The following is a 12659-nucleotide window of genomic DNA, read 5'->3' as shown; positions in this document are numbered from 1 at the left end:
CCTGGCTCTGACCTGTTCCACCTGCTGCCCTCTGGGAAGCGCTACAGGTGCATTAAAACCAAGACGAACAGGCTAAAAAACAGCTTCTTCGCCAGGGCCATAACCACCCTGAACAGACTTCCCCATTGACCCTCATAACTGCCTTCTCTTCGGTGCAATAACCCATTCCACCAACCACCCAGTTTCATGTAGATGTTCATGTACATATTCATTTCACCCTCTGTATAGAGTGCACACTTGTTTTATCGCACTGTATGGAATGGCATCAATCTCGTTACCCTGCGTAATGACAATAAAGCTGATTCTGATTCTGATTCTGAGCCAAGGTGCTGTCTGTCTACTCCCACATCACATTAGATCGAAGGATGATTTAGTTTGTACCCTATTTGACATGTGAGTTTGATTTTCCTAAATAAATAATGAGAGACATGCCACAAACATGTGGATTATTAGAAGACATATTTACCCCATCTTCAGGAAAAACCAACAGAATGATTTCAAGATTTTCCTAATCATCCTCTAAATGTCTATTCATCAGTGATTGGGGGATAAAAGAGGATCATGGTGTGAGCCACAAAATGCTGAGTGATACGAAAGGTGCAAACTCTTTGAGTAATGTGCTGTGAATCCTCAATGCTCCCTTCCCAGAATGAAAGTGCGTCAAAGGGAGAGAAGAAAAACTTTGTGTGACCGTCGGCGCCAATGACTGAGCTCTTGTCATTCTATACCACAATATGGAGCATGTAGATGAATCCACAGCTTTGTGGGAGCGCTCCGATGCACACTGGTTGACTGCACCGAATTACCGCATATTCCTGATCATCCTCTCACAGCCTTTGTTCTCTTGCCTCTGAGCCAGAAGTGCTGAAGGAATAGAGCCAAGGATTCACTGTGCTGCCTCTCATGCCAAGGACAAAACAAAGAAAGCCAAACCAGTCTCGATAGTGATGAGCAACGCATGAGTGGTTTCGAGGTATTATTCTAAGCAGCACTGCAGTTTTGTAGTTAAAAAAGAAGATCTGAGTCATTTTTGTGTAGCTTTAAAGGCCTACTGAAATGAATTTTTTTTATTTAAACGGGGATAGCAGATCTATTCTATGTGTCATACTTGATCATTTCGCGATATTGCCATATTTTTGCTGAAAGGATTTAGTATAGAACAACGACGATAAAGATTGCAACTTTTGGTATCTGATAAAAAAAAGGCTTGCCCCTACCGGAAGTAGCGTGACGTAGTCAGTTGAACATATACGCAAAGTTCCCTATTGTTTACAATGATGGCCGCATGAAGTGAGAGAGATTCGGACCGAGAAAGCGACAATTTCCCCATTAATTTGAGCGAGGATGAAAGATTTGTGGATGAGTAAAGTGCAAGTGAAGGACTAGTGGGGAGTTGAAGCTATTCAGATAGGGAAGATGCTGTGAGAGCCGGGGGTGACCTGATATTCAGCTGGGAATGACTACAACAGTAAATAAACACAAGACATATATATACTCTATTAGCCACAACACAACCAGGCTTATATTTGATATGCCACAAATTAATCCTGCATAAAAACACCTGCGTGTTTGTTACGCTAGCTCCTAGCTCCTCTGCTAGGTCCTAGCTCCATAGAACACGCCAATACAATTCAAACACCTGATCAACACACACAATCACTCAGCCCAAAAGACCGTTCACCTAACCCAGACCTGGGCATTCTGCGGCCCGCGGGCCGCATCCGGCCCTTTGTACGTCCCTGTCCGGCCCGCGTGAGGCCAATTATAAATTACAAAATAAATTTAAAAACGTATCTATTTCGAGTGTGCAATACAACGGTGCTGCTTTTGTTTTGAAAAGCGTTATTTGTATTACTTCCGTGTGGACGTATGCTCGTGCGCGCAGCGGCAATCGCAAATACAAAATACATTTAAAAAAACATCTTTGTCGTGCGTGCAATACAACTGTGCTGCTTTTATTTTGAAAAGTGTTATATGTGCGTATGTCCTGTGAGGGAAGGCGCACAGCCCGGTTATCCCCGAGACGCTAAAAAGAGAAAAGTTGATGACGAATGGCGTGTTTTAAAAAAGACATGGACTGCCAAGTAAAGGTAAAGCCGTGTGCTTATTTGTGGTACACATGTTGCTGTGTTTAAAGAATATAGTGTAACGACCTGCTGAAGTAGATGTTGTCTTCTTGAGTTGCGTAAATGAGAAGTGAGACGTGCGTGTGGAAGGAACGAGATAGGTTGAGCTGTGTTAGTTTAGCTTGCTCAATAAAAGTTTAAAAATTGTGTCAGGCTTGCTGTGCACTTCTTCTGGACGCTACAATTGGTGTCAGAAGTAAAACTTTGCGCATACTGCACTGCTTGTGTGCTACGTCATCGGGAGGTACGTGCCACGTGAGGAGCTCGCGGCAGAGAGAGAGAGAGAGAGAGAGAGAGAGAGAGAGAGAGAGAGTTTACAGGTGCAGCCACGCTGCTTGCCACGGGGGAATTCCGCCCTCAATGAAGACTCCCAGGTTTGATGGCAAGGCGAACTGGGAGGCATTTCATCCCACTTGTGACATCAATTGTTAGCGTCCAGAAGAAGTGCACACCAAGTCTGACGCTCTTTTTAAACTTTTATTGAGCATGCTATACTAACACAGCTCAACTTATCTCGTTCTTTCCAAAAGGAAAACCAATCCTCACTCCTCATTTCCGCAACAGCAATGCTTCCTCCTTCTTCGCTAATCACCTTACAGACGTGCTACGTTCACAACAAAGAGGATGCAGGATGAAGTGACAGAAATTGAAATTTTTGTATTGTAATATACATCAGGGAGTGTTGTGTAAGAAAGTGTTAAAAATAAAACCATCAAAAGCCATCCGCTTTTGTATAAAGACAAGTTAGGTTGAATGAAAATATTATTATTATTATTATTATTATTATTATCTATCTTACGGTATATCAAAAATAATTTGTGCAAAATTTAATTGAAATATTGTCGGTGTGGCCCTCCAGCAGTGCTCGGGTTGCTCATGCGGCCCCCGGTAAAAATTAATTGCCCACCCCTGACCTAACCCAAGGTTCATAAAGCTTATATATTTTTAAAAAGTTACGTACGTGACGCGCACGTACGGTCAAGCTATCAAATGTTTAGCAGCCAAGGCTGCATACTCACGGTACCTGATATTCAGCTGGGAATGACTACAACAGTAAATAAACACAAGACATATATATACTCTATTAGCCACAACACAACCAGGCTTATATTTAATATGCCACAAATTAATCCTGCATAAAAACACCTGCGTGTTTGTTATGCTAGCTCCTAGCTCCTATGCTAGCTCCTAGCTCCAGAGAACACGCCAATACAATTCAAACACCTGATCAACACACACAATCACTCAGCCCAAAAGACCGTTCACCTAACCCAAGGTTCATAAAGCTTATATATTTTAAAAATGTTACGTACATACGCAAAAAAAAGTTGCGCACATACGGTCAAGCGATCAAATGTTTAGAAGCCAAAGCTGCATACTCACAGTAGCACGTCTGCGTCTTTGTCATCCAAATCAAAGTAATCCTGGTAAGAGTCTGTGTTGTCCCAGTTCTCTACAGGCGTCTGTGTATCGAAGTCAAAAGTCCTCCTGGTTAGAGTCTCTGTTATCCGAGTTCTTCCATCTTGACTGCATCTTTCGGGAAAGTAAACAAAGAAGCGCCGGCTGTGTACTGTTGTTGCTGACTACGTTCGAAAAATACGTCCATTTCGCACCGACAACTTTCTTCTTTGCTTGCTCAGCTTCCTTCTCCATAATGCAATGAACATGATTGCAACAGATTCACGAACACAGATGTCCAGAATACTGTGGAATTATGAAATGAAAACAGAGCTTTTTCGTATTGGCTTCAATGTGGAAGGCATACCCGTGTTCGCCGGGCTACGTCACGCGCATACGTCATCCTCAGAGGCGTTTCGAACCGGAAGTTTAGCGGCAAATTTAAAATGTCACTTTATAAGTTAACCCGGCCGTATTGGCATGTGTTATAATGTTAAGATTTCATCATTGATATATAAACTATCAGACTGCGTGGTCGGTAGTAGTGGGTTTCAGTAGGCCTTTAACACATTCTTCACTATTGGATTAAACCCATTTTCTACTGTGATGTGCTGCACTGTCTAAGGGGCTTCTTTGCACTGCCTCACTTGGGGTCCTGTCTGATGTGGTAGACCCTGGCCTCTATTGATCTTGTGTTTCGGGCCTGTTCTTTTGCTGCCATGATTAGTACTTCTGTTCTGTCTTATAGTCCAGTCTTTTCCTGCGACTGGTATGTTTTCTCGATGTCAGTCACTTCTTCAATTTGTCGCTGGTACATTCCATGCTGCGACTTGTCTTCCTTGACAGTCCACTTGACTCCTCCTCCTTAAAGGGCTTCTGTTGCCTGAAGCATTCACTTAGCAGGGCAACCCTAGTGGCCATCTTCCTCCTGTATAGTGCCTGTGACACTCACTAGTCCTCTGCGTCCCTCTTTTTGGTTTGTGTATAGCCTCAAAATGTTGGACTTAGGGTGTAAATGTAAGGAGCTTTCTTGTCTTAAATTAGTGGCATGCATTTGTTTCAATCTCCAAGGTACAAACCCCGTTTCCATATGAGTTGGGAAATTGTGTTAGATGTAAATATAAACGGAATACAATGATTTGCAAATCATTGTCAACCCATATTCAGTTGAATATGCTACAAAGACAACATATTTGATGTTCAAACTGATAAACTTTTTTTTTTTTGCAAATAATCATTAACTTTAGAATTTGATGCCAGCAACACGTGACAAAAAAGTTGGGAAAGGTGGCAATAAATACTGATATAGTTGAGGAATGCTCATCAAAGACTTATTTGGAACATCCCACAGGTGAACAGGCAAATTGGGAACAGGTGGGTGTCATGATTGGGTATAAAAGTAGATTCTATGAAATGCTCAGTCATTCACAAACAAGGATGGGGCGAGGGTCACCACTTTGTCAACAAATGCATGAGCAAATTGTTGAACAGTTTAAGAAAAACCTTTCTCAACCAGCTATTGCAAGGAATTTAGGGATTTCACCATCTACGGTCCATAATATCATCAAAGGGTTCAGAGAATCTGGAGAAATCACTGCACGTAAGCAGCTAAGCCTGCGACCTTCGATCCCTTAGGCCAGGAGTCACCAACGCGGTGACCGCGGGCACCACGTCGCCCGTAAGGACCAGATGAGTCGCCCGCTGGCCTGTTCTAAAAATAGCTCAAATAGCAGCACTTACCAGTGAGCTGCCTCTATTTTTTAAATTGTATTTATTTACTAGTGTGACAGTCCTAACTGTCGTGCGGGTTCTCAGGACAATCCAGGGAAGACATTGTCGTGAGACGGTTTAGACTTCTTTATTATTTCAATCACAGAGTCTTTTGCGTGCTTTTCAGCAGCTGCCTTTTTTCTCACATGAGCACACGAATGGTTTCCTCCCGTCCGCCCATAGGTGGATTAATGACCGGGCCTACCGGGCCCAGGCCCAGGGGGCCAGAGGCCCCAAGGGGCCAGGCCAACTTGGCCCCGCGGCCGCGACCCAAGCAAAACTACTTTTGCAAAAATAATAATCTTAAGCCCCAAGGGGCCAGGCCAACTTGGCCCCGCGGCCATGATCCATAGAGGGTAAGAGGCCCCAAGGGGCCAGGTCAACTTGGCCCCGCGGCCGCGACCCACAGAGGGCCAGAGGCCCCAAGGGGCCAGGCCAACATGGCCCCGCGGCCATGATCCATAGACGGTCAGAGGCCCCAAGGGGCCAGGCCAACTTGGCCCCGCGGCCACGATCCATAGAGGGTCAGAGGCCCCAGGGGGCCAGGTCAACTTGGCCCCGCGGCCACGATCCATAGACGGTCAGAGGCCCCAAGGGGCCAGGCCAACTTGGCCCCGCGGCCACGACCCACAGAAGGCCAGAGGCCCCAAAGGGCCAGGCCAACTTGGCCCCGCGGCCGCGAGCCACAGAAGGCCAGAGGCCCCAAGGGGCCAGGTCAACTTGGCCCCGCGGCCACGATCCATAGAGGGTAAGAGGCCCCAAGGGGCCAGGTCAACTTGGCCCCGCGGCCGCGACCCACAGAGGGCCTGAGGTCCTAAGGGGTCAGGCCAACTTGGCCCCGCGGCCATGATCCATAGAGGGCCAGAGGCCCCGAGGGGTCAGGCCAACTTGGCCCCGATCCATAGAGGGTCAGAGGCCCCAAGGGGCCAGGCCAACTTGGCCCCGCGGCCACGACCCACAGAGGCCCCAAGGGGCCAGGCAAAATTGGCCCCGCGGCCATGATCCACAGAGGGCCAGAGGCTCTCAATCATTATTATCAAAGCTAATTCTCAAATTGGATGGATCACACAACCTCACTCACATATTCTTTATCAATTATTAAAGGTTGTTTCTGAATTTTGATCACAGAACTTAATGCAAATATTCTTGATTGATTGACAAAGCTCATTCTCAAATTTTGATTACACAACCTTACTCTGACAAATTATCATTATCAAAAAGCTCTATCTCGAATTTGGATCACAGAATCTCACTCAAGTATTCTTAGCTGTGCCCCTCCCCCATCAAGTCTTTCATAAACCGGTCTGTTCTTTTAGAATCTCCTCATTTGGTATTTTGAACTCGTGAGAGACTGCTCAAAATTTGGTTTCCTTTCCCTCAGTTCAGACTCAGAGATAATTTGAAATCATTCAACAAGAAGTTTAACGCGCGCACACACACACACACACACACACTTGAGTTGAGCATTACTTGGAAATTCTTATATTTTCCATTTTGCTGTTATTATCAGCATCTTCCCATTTTGTCCTTTTCTTTCGAGAAAGTTTACAGTCTGACATTTGTCACTGCTGTCAGTTAATAACTTTTTGGTCTTTGACCCATTTTGTCATTTTCTCGATTCGATCGTCACTGACCACTCTCTCCTGTCTGGCAGACATCGTTGCTGCCATCATAGCTAGCAAGCTGCCTGCAGCGGGTCATCCCTATGTTCCCCGTCCCTATGTTACCCGGGTCCTATGTTCCCCTCTACCGGGGAACTAAGGACCCTTTTTAAAAAAAAGGGTTCTATGTTCCCCGCTGCGGGGAACGTACAACACTTTTTCCAGAAAAGGGTTCTATGTTCCCCGCTGCTTCCAATGCGCGACTAAGTAAGACGCACGCAGACACGCATGACAGAGACGCGTTTAAGTTGTCGAAGGAAGGAAGTTCGCGTTTGAGTTGCTCTATCTGCTGCCGCACGCCCTGTGACAGGTTAGGTTTAGAGATGGTTTTGGTCAGGGCACAATTTCGCCAAAAAAGTGCTCCACAACGCCCTGTGACAGGTTAGGTTTAGGGATAGTTTTGGTCAGGGCACAATTTCGCCAAAAAAAAGTGCTCCACAACGCCCTGTGACAGGTTAGGTTTAGGGATGGTTTTGGTCAGGGCACAATTTCGCAATTTCGCCAGATACAATGCAGGGAACATAGGACCCTTTTTTAGAAAAAGGGTCCTAAGTTCCCCGGTCGCATACAAAGACCCAGGAACAACCGGGGAACATAGGACCCGGGGAACATAGGACCCGGGGAACATAGGCACGCTCCCGCCTGCAGATAGCAACATTTTGGTGTCCTTTGGGAAAATATTTAGAAAGAAGACAAAAGTACACACAGTTGTACAACTATTATCTTTATGATCTTTTTTTTGTTAGTTTCTCTGTTACTGTGTGTGGCCAATTAAGCGACTTTTGGCCATACCTGGCTGGTGACATTTAGCGACTTTCTGGTTGATGTTAAGATTAATAATAGCAACAGTTCTCTTCATCTTAATGCAATTTATTGTGTCTGTCTCTCCACATTTTGCCATTAGGTACTTTGAGCTCTTGTTGGTCAGTCACTCTAAGGTACATTGTTGCTGCCATCATAGCTAGCAAGCTGCCTGCAGATAGCGACATTTTGGTGTCCTTTGAGAAATATTAAGAAAGAAGACAAAAGTACAAGACATTGTACGATTACTATCTTTTTAAAATTATTTGTTTCACTGTGTGATTGACCGACTTTGCCGCTAGATTTCGCGTCTTTTGGCCATACCTGGCTAGCGACTAAAAACATCATTTAGCGACTTTTTGGTTGTGAAGATAAGTGGTAAAAGCAGATCTTCTTGTTGGTCTTCCCACATTTTGCCATTTGGTACTTTGCACTCTTCTTGGTCACTCCAAGGCATTTGTCCCTGCCTTCAGCTAGTCACTTGGCTCTTTTGGAATATATTTCACTGTAATTGGCTCTCTCTCTCTCTTTCTCCTCAGTACAAATCAGCCTGTTCCCTTGCCATTCATCACTGACCACTCTGCTCTCCTGTCTGTCAGACATTATTGCTGCTTGCAGATAGCTTGGGGTCCTTAGAGAAAATATCAGAAGAGAAAAGTACACAATTATCTTAATTATCTTTTTTATTCAGTCAGTCCTTCAGTGAGTCCCAGTGTGTTGGCGATTAAGCAACGTTGGCATTCAATTAGCGACTTTTGGCCATACATGGCTGGCGACTCAAAAAACTAGAAAAAAAGTACAAAAAGTTGTACAATTAATATCTTTATTATCCTTAATTCCCCTGAATCCTAGAGTGTGTTGCAATTAAGCAACTTTGCTGCTAGGTTTAGCGACTCTTGTTTTGGGCATACCTGGCTAGCGACTACAAACATTATTCAGCAACTTTTTGGCTGTTAAGATTAACGTTAATAAATTAAATCCTAATACAATTTATTGTGTTGGTCTCGCCATCTTGCTATTAGGTACTTTGAATTCTTGTTGGTCTCTGCTAAGGTATCTGGCTGTTGTCTTTGCCTTCAGTTAGTCACTTGGCTCTGGAATATATTTAACTGTACTTGGCTCTCTCTTTCTCCTCAGTACAAATCAGTCTGTTCCCTTGCCATTTAGACATTTTCTTGATTGGATCATCACTGACCACTCTGCTCTCCTGCTGTCTATCAGACATTGTTGCTCCCATCATAGCTAGCAAGCTGCCTTGGTGTCCTTTGTGAAAATATTTAGATAGAAGACTAAAGTGCACAAAGGTGTACAATTATTATCTTTTCAAAATATTTGTTTCACTGTCAGTGTGATTGACCGACTTTGCCGCTAGATTTCGCGTCTTTTGGCCATACCTGGCTAGCGACTGAAAACATCATTTAGCAACTTTTTGGTTGTGAAGATAAGAGGTAAAAGCAGATCTGCCTGTTGGTCTTTCCACATTTTGCCATTTGGTACTTTGCACTCTTGTTGGTCACTCCAAGGCATTTGTCCCTGCCTTCAGCTAGTCACTTGGCTCTTTTGGAATATATTTCACTGTAATTGGCTCTCTCTCTCTTTCTCCTCAGTACAAATCAGTCTGTTCCCTTGCCATTTAGACATTTTCTTGATTCGATCATCACTGACCACTCTGCTCTCCTGCTGTCTATCAGACGAATCAGTTGATTCTCTGCTCTCAATTGTCTATGCTAGTAAGCTGTTATTCTCTGCTTTGGAGTGTTGATGCTGGGTTGCTAGTTTTCTAAATCACCTCACACACTTGAAGGAAGCAGCACCGATCATAAACACACAAACAAACTCACACACACACACACACACACACACACACACACACACACATAGTTGGTTTATCTGTTGTGATAGGCAAAGAGCCAATGTGCAAAGAAAGAAGGGAAATATGGATCATAAACGTTTAAGTGGAGGAGCTAGAAAAAAAATTCAGCAAGAAAAGAAAAAAAAGGAATCAGTTTTACTTGAGAGTGTTCCAAATATCTCCAGCTTCTTCAGTACAAAGACATCTGCTGAAAGCAATTCTATAAATGCTACTGCAAATTCAGCTAAGGTTAGCAATGCACCTGAGCTAGCATGTAGCTCCCAAGATCCTGAGACCACTACAAGTGTAGACACTGAACCAAATGCTTCTGATGCTTATGATTCAACCAATTCAGCAGTAGCCAGTTGCTCGGATGAATGTGAGGTCACTGCACCTCTGGACAGCATAGAAAATGAGCTGAATCTTTCTTCAACACCATCTACAGTGACAACTCTACCTAGTGATCCCGCTAAATGGGCTGAGACCCTCACTGAGTCAATGAAGGAAGTTCTTATTCAAAGAGGTGCAAAATCATTTCACAACCGTCACAGCCATTATCCAGCTTCTGTGAGGAACAGTGGGCTAGGAGGCAAAACCCGATGCCTAAACAATGAACATTTTACTTCACACTTGCCCAATGGACAACGAGTACAAAGAGAGTGGCTGATGTACTCTCCCTCTACTGGTAATGTTTACTGCTTTGCATGCAAACTGTTTTCCCCAAAAACGCATTCTTTTGTGACAGGCTATTGTGATTGGAAACACTCAGAAAGATTTGGTGAACATGAGCGAAGTGCTGAGCACATAACCTGCATGCAAGCAGTCTTGAACCGCGCCAAAGGTGCCACAGTTGATGCAGACCTGTTCAAACAGTTTCAGGCAGAGAGCAGCTATTGGAGGCAGGTGTTACAAAGAGTTGTTGCAGTCATTAAATTCCTTGCAGAAAGGGGCCTTGCATTTAGGGGTAAAAATGAATCGTTAGGGTCTCCTCTCAATGGGAACTACCTTGGTATTCTGGAGGTCCTGGCTGAATTTGATCCCTTTCTAAAGGATCACATCAGAAAGTTTGGGCAGATGGGTCGAGGTAATACCTCATATCTGTCCTCCACCATTTGTGAGGAATTCATTGAATTGATGGGTGCAAAAACCAAACAGGCTATAGCAGATGAACTGCAAGCAAGCAAATACTACTCTATCATTGTGGATTCAACCCCAGATTTATCTCATGTGGACCAATTGACATTCATATTCCGTTTTGTTAGCAAAGAGGGCAGTGTTGTTGAACGCTTTGTGGGTTTTGAGCCCATTACTAGCCATACAGGTGAAAGTTTGGCTAACTGTGTCATGTCTGTGTTGGAAAATCTAGGGTTAGAGCTGTCAAATTGCAGGGGGCAGGCTTATGATAATGCCAGCAACATGTCAGGGAGGTATAATGGGTTGCAGGCTCACTTAAAGAAAAGCAACCCATTAATACACTATATTCCATGTGCAGCTCACTCTTTGAATTTGGTGGGAGTCAACAGCATTGACAGATGTGGAAATGAAGTCTCTAAGTATTTTGACTTGATTCAGTCTATTTACAACTTCACAACTGCATCCACACACCGATGGGACAGGGTATTTGGCAATTCCAACATAGATCTCACACTTAAAGCTTTATCCAACACGCGTTGGAGTTGCCGTGCAGAATCTACCAAAGCACTGTGGCAGAACTACAGTAAAATAAAAGCAGCACTACAGGTTATTTCCACTGATGACACAGAGAAACGAGACACACGAACTGAAGCTGACAGTCTAGTGCGGAAGCTGGATTCACTTGAGATGGCCTTCATGGCAGGCTTTTGGGACACTGTTCTGTCCAGATTTCAGGCCACAAGTCTGCAACTTCAAAAAGCAGACATGGACCTTGGTACAGCAGTTAGATTGCTGGAATCTCTGCGCACCTTTGTTCTCTCCCAAAGAGATCTATTTGATCATTTTGAGCAGAAAGCCTTAAACATGTTGGGTGGCACCCCATCTTACAGGGCTGAACGGACGAGGAAACGTAAAAAGTTTGCTGATGAATCAGCATCCCCAGATGTTGTGCTTGAGGGAAGGCAACTGTTTCAAATAGAGACATTTATTGCCTCTATTGATCAACTGAGTTCAAGCCTTAATCACCGTCTGGAGGCCTACAAACATCTGAACAATTTGTTCAGTGTCCTTTTCTCTTTGGATACAGAGTCCAATGCTTCAGTCCTTCACAAGGCCAAGATTCTCACTGAATCATACCCATCTGACCTCAATGAAAGTCTTGGACAGGAGCTTATACAGTTCAAATCTTTTATACAGCTCAACAACACTGATGAGGAGAGGACCCCTTCAGGACTGCTCAAAACAATAATACATTTTGGACTACAGCCTACGTTTCCTAATACATACATTGCGCTACAGATTTTTCTCACTCTACCGGTCAGTAACTGTGAGGGAGAACGCTCATTCTCTCTTTTGTCAAGAGTAAAAAATGAGCTGCGCACAAGAATGACTCAGAAAAGATTAAATGCGTTATCTCTAATGGCAATTGAGAGTGAGCTGACAAGAGAGTTGGACTTCAATGATGTGGTGGATGATTTTGCAAAATTGAAAGCACGAAAGAAACCCCTTGCTTAAAGGTGCACTGTGTAAGATTTTTAGGTTATTTCCAGAATTCACCCATTCACTAATGTTAGGCTACCTGTTTTCATGAATACTTACCACCACCATAAAATTCTAAGTATCCATTATGACTTGGAGAATTGCACTTTTGCCATTTCTGGGAAGTGTCACCTGGATTGTGAAGATAGGATTGACTTTAGGCAGAAGCTTGGTGCTTTCTCTGGCAAACTGAACCTCAAGCTTCATTCTCTGCAGCTTTGCATTCTTGTGCAGACTTTCATCCACAAGGAACTTTTCAACTTCCCCACTATCGTGAAGGGGCCATCAAAAGATTTCAGTGTGTCCAGCATGTCTAGTCTCTTACTCTCCTTTCTTTGAGCCATCTCTTGTTTCTCATCTGCCCTACTCTCGAATTTT

This window comes from Entelurus aequoreus, linkage group LG02 (assembly GCF_033978785.1).
Source record: "Entelurus aequoreus isolate RoL-2023_Sb linkage group LG02, RoL_Eaeq_v1.1, whole genome shotgun sequence".
Classification (NCBI taxonomy): Eukaryota; Metazoa; Chordata; class Actinopteri; order Syngnathiformes; family Syngnathidae; genus Entelurus; species Entelurus aequoreus.
Note: the sequence above shows the minus strand (reverse complement) of the source record.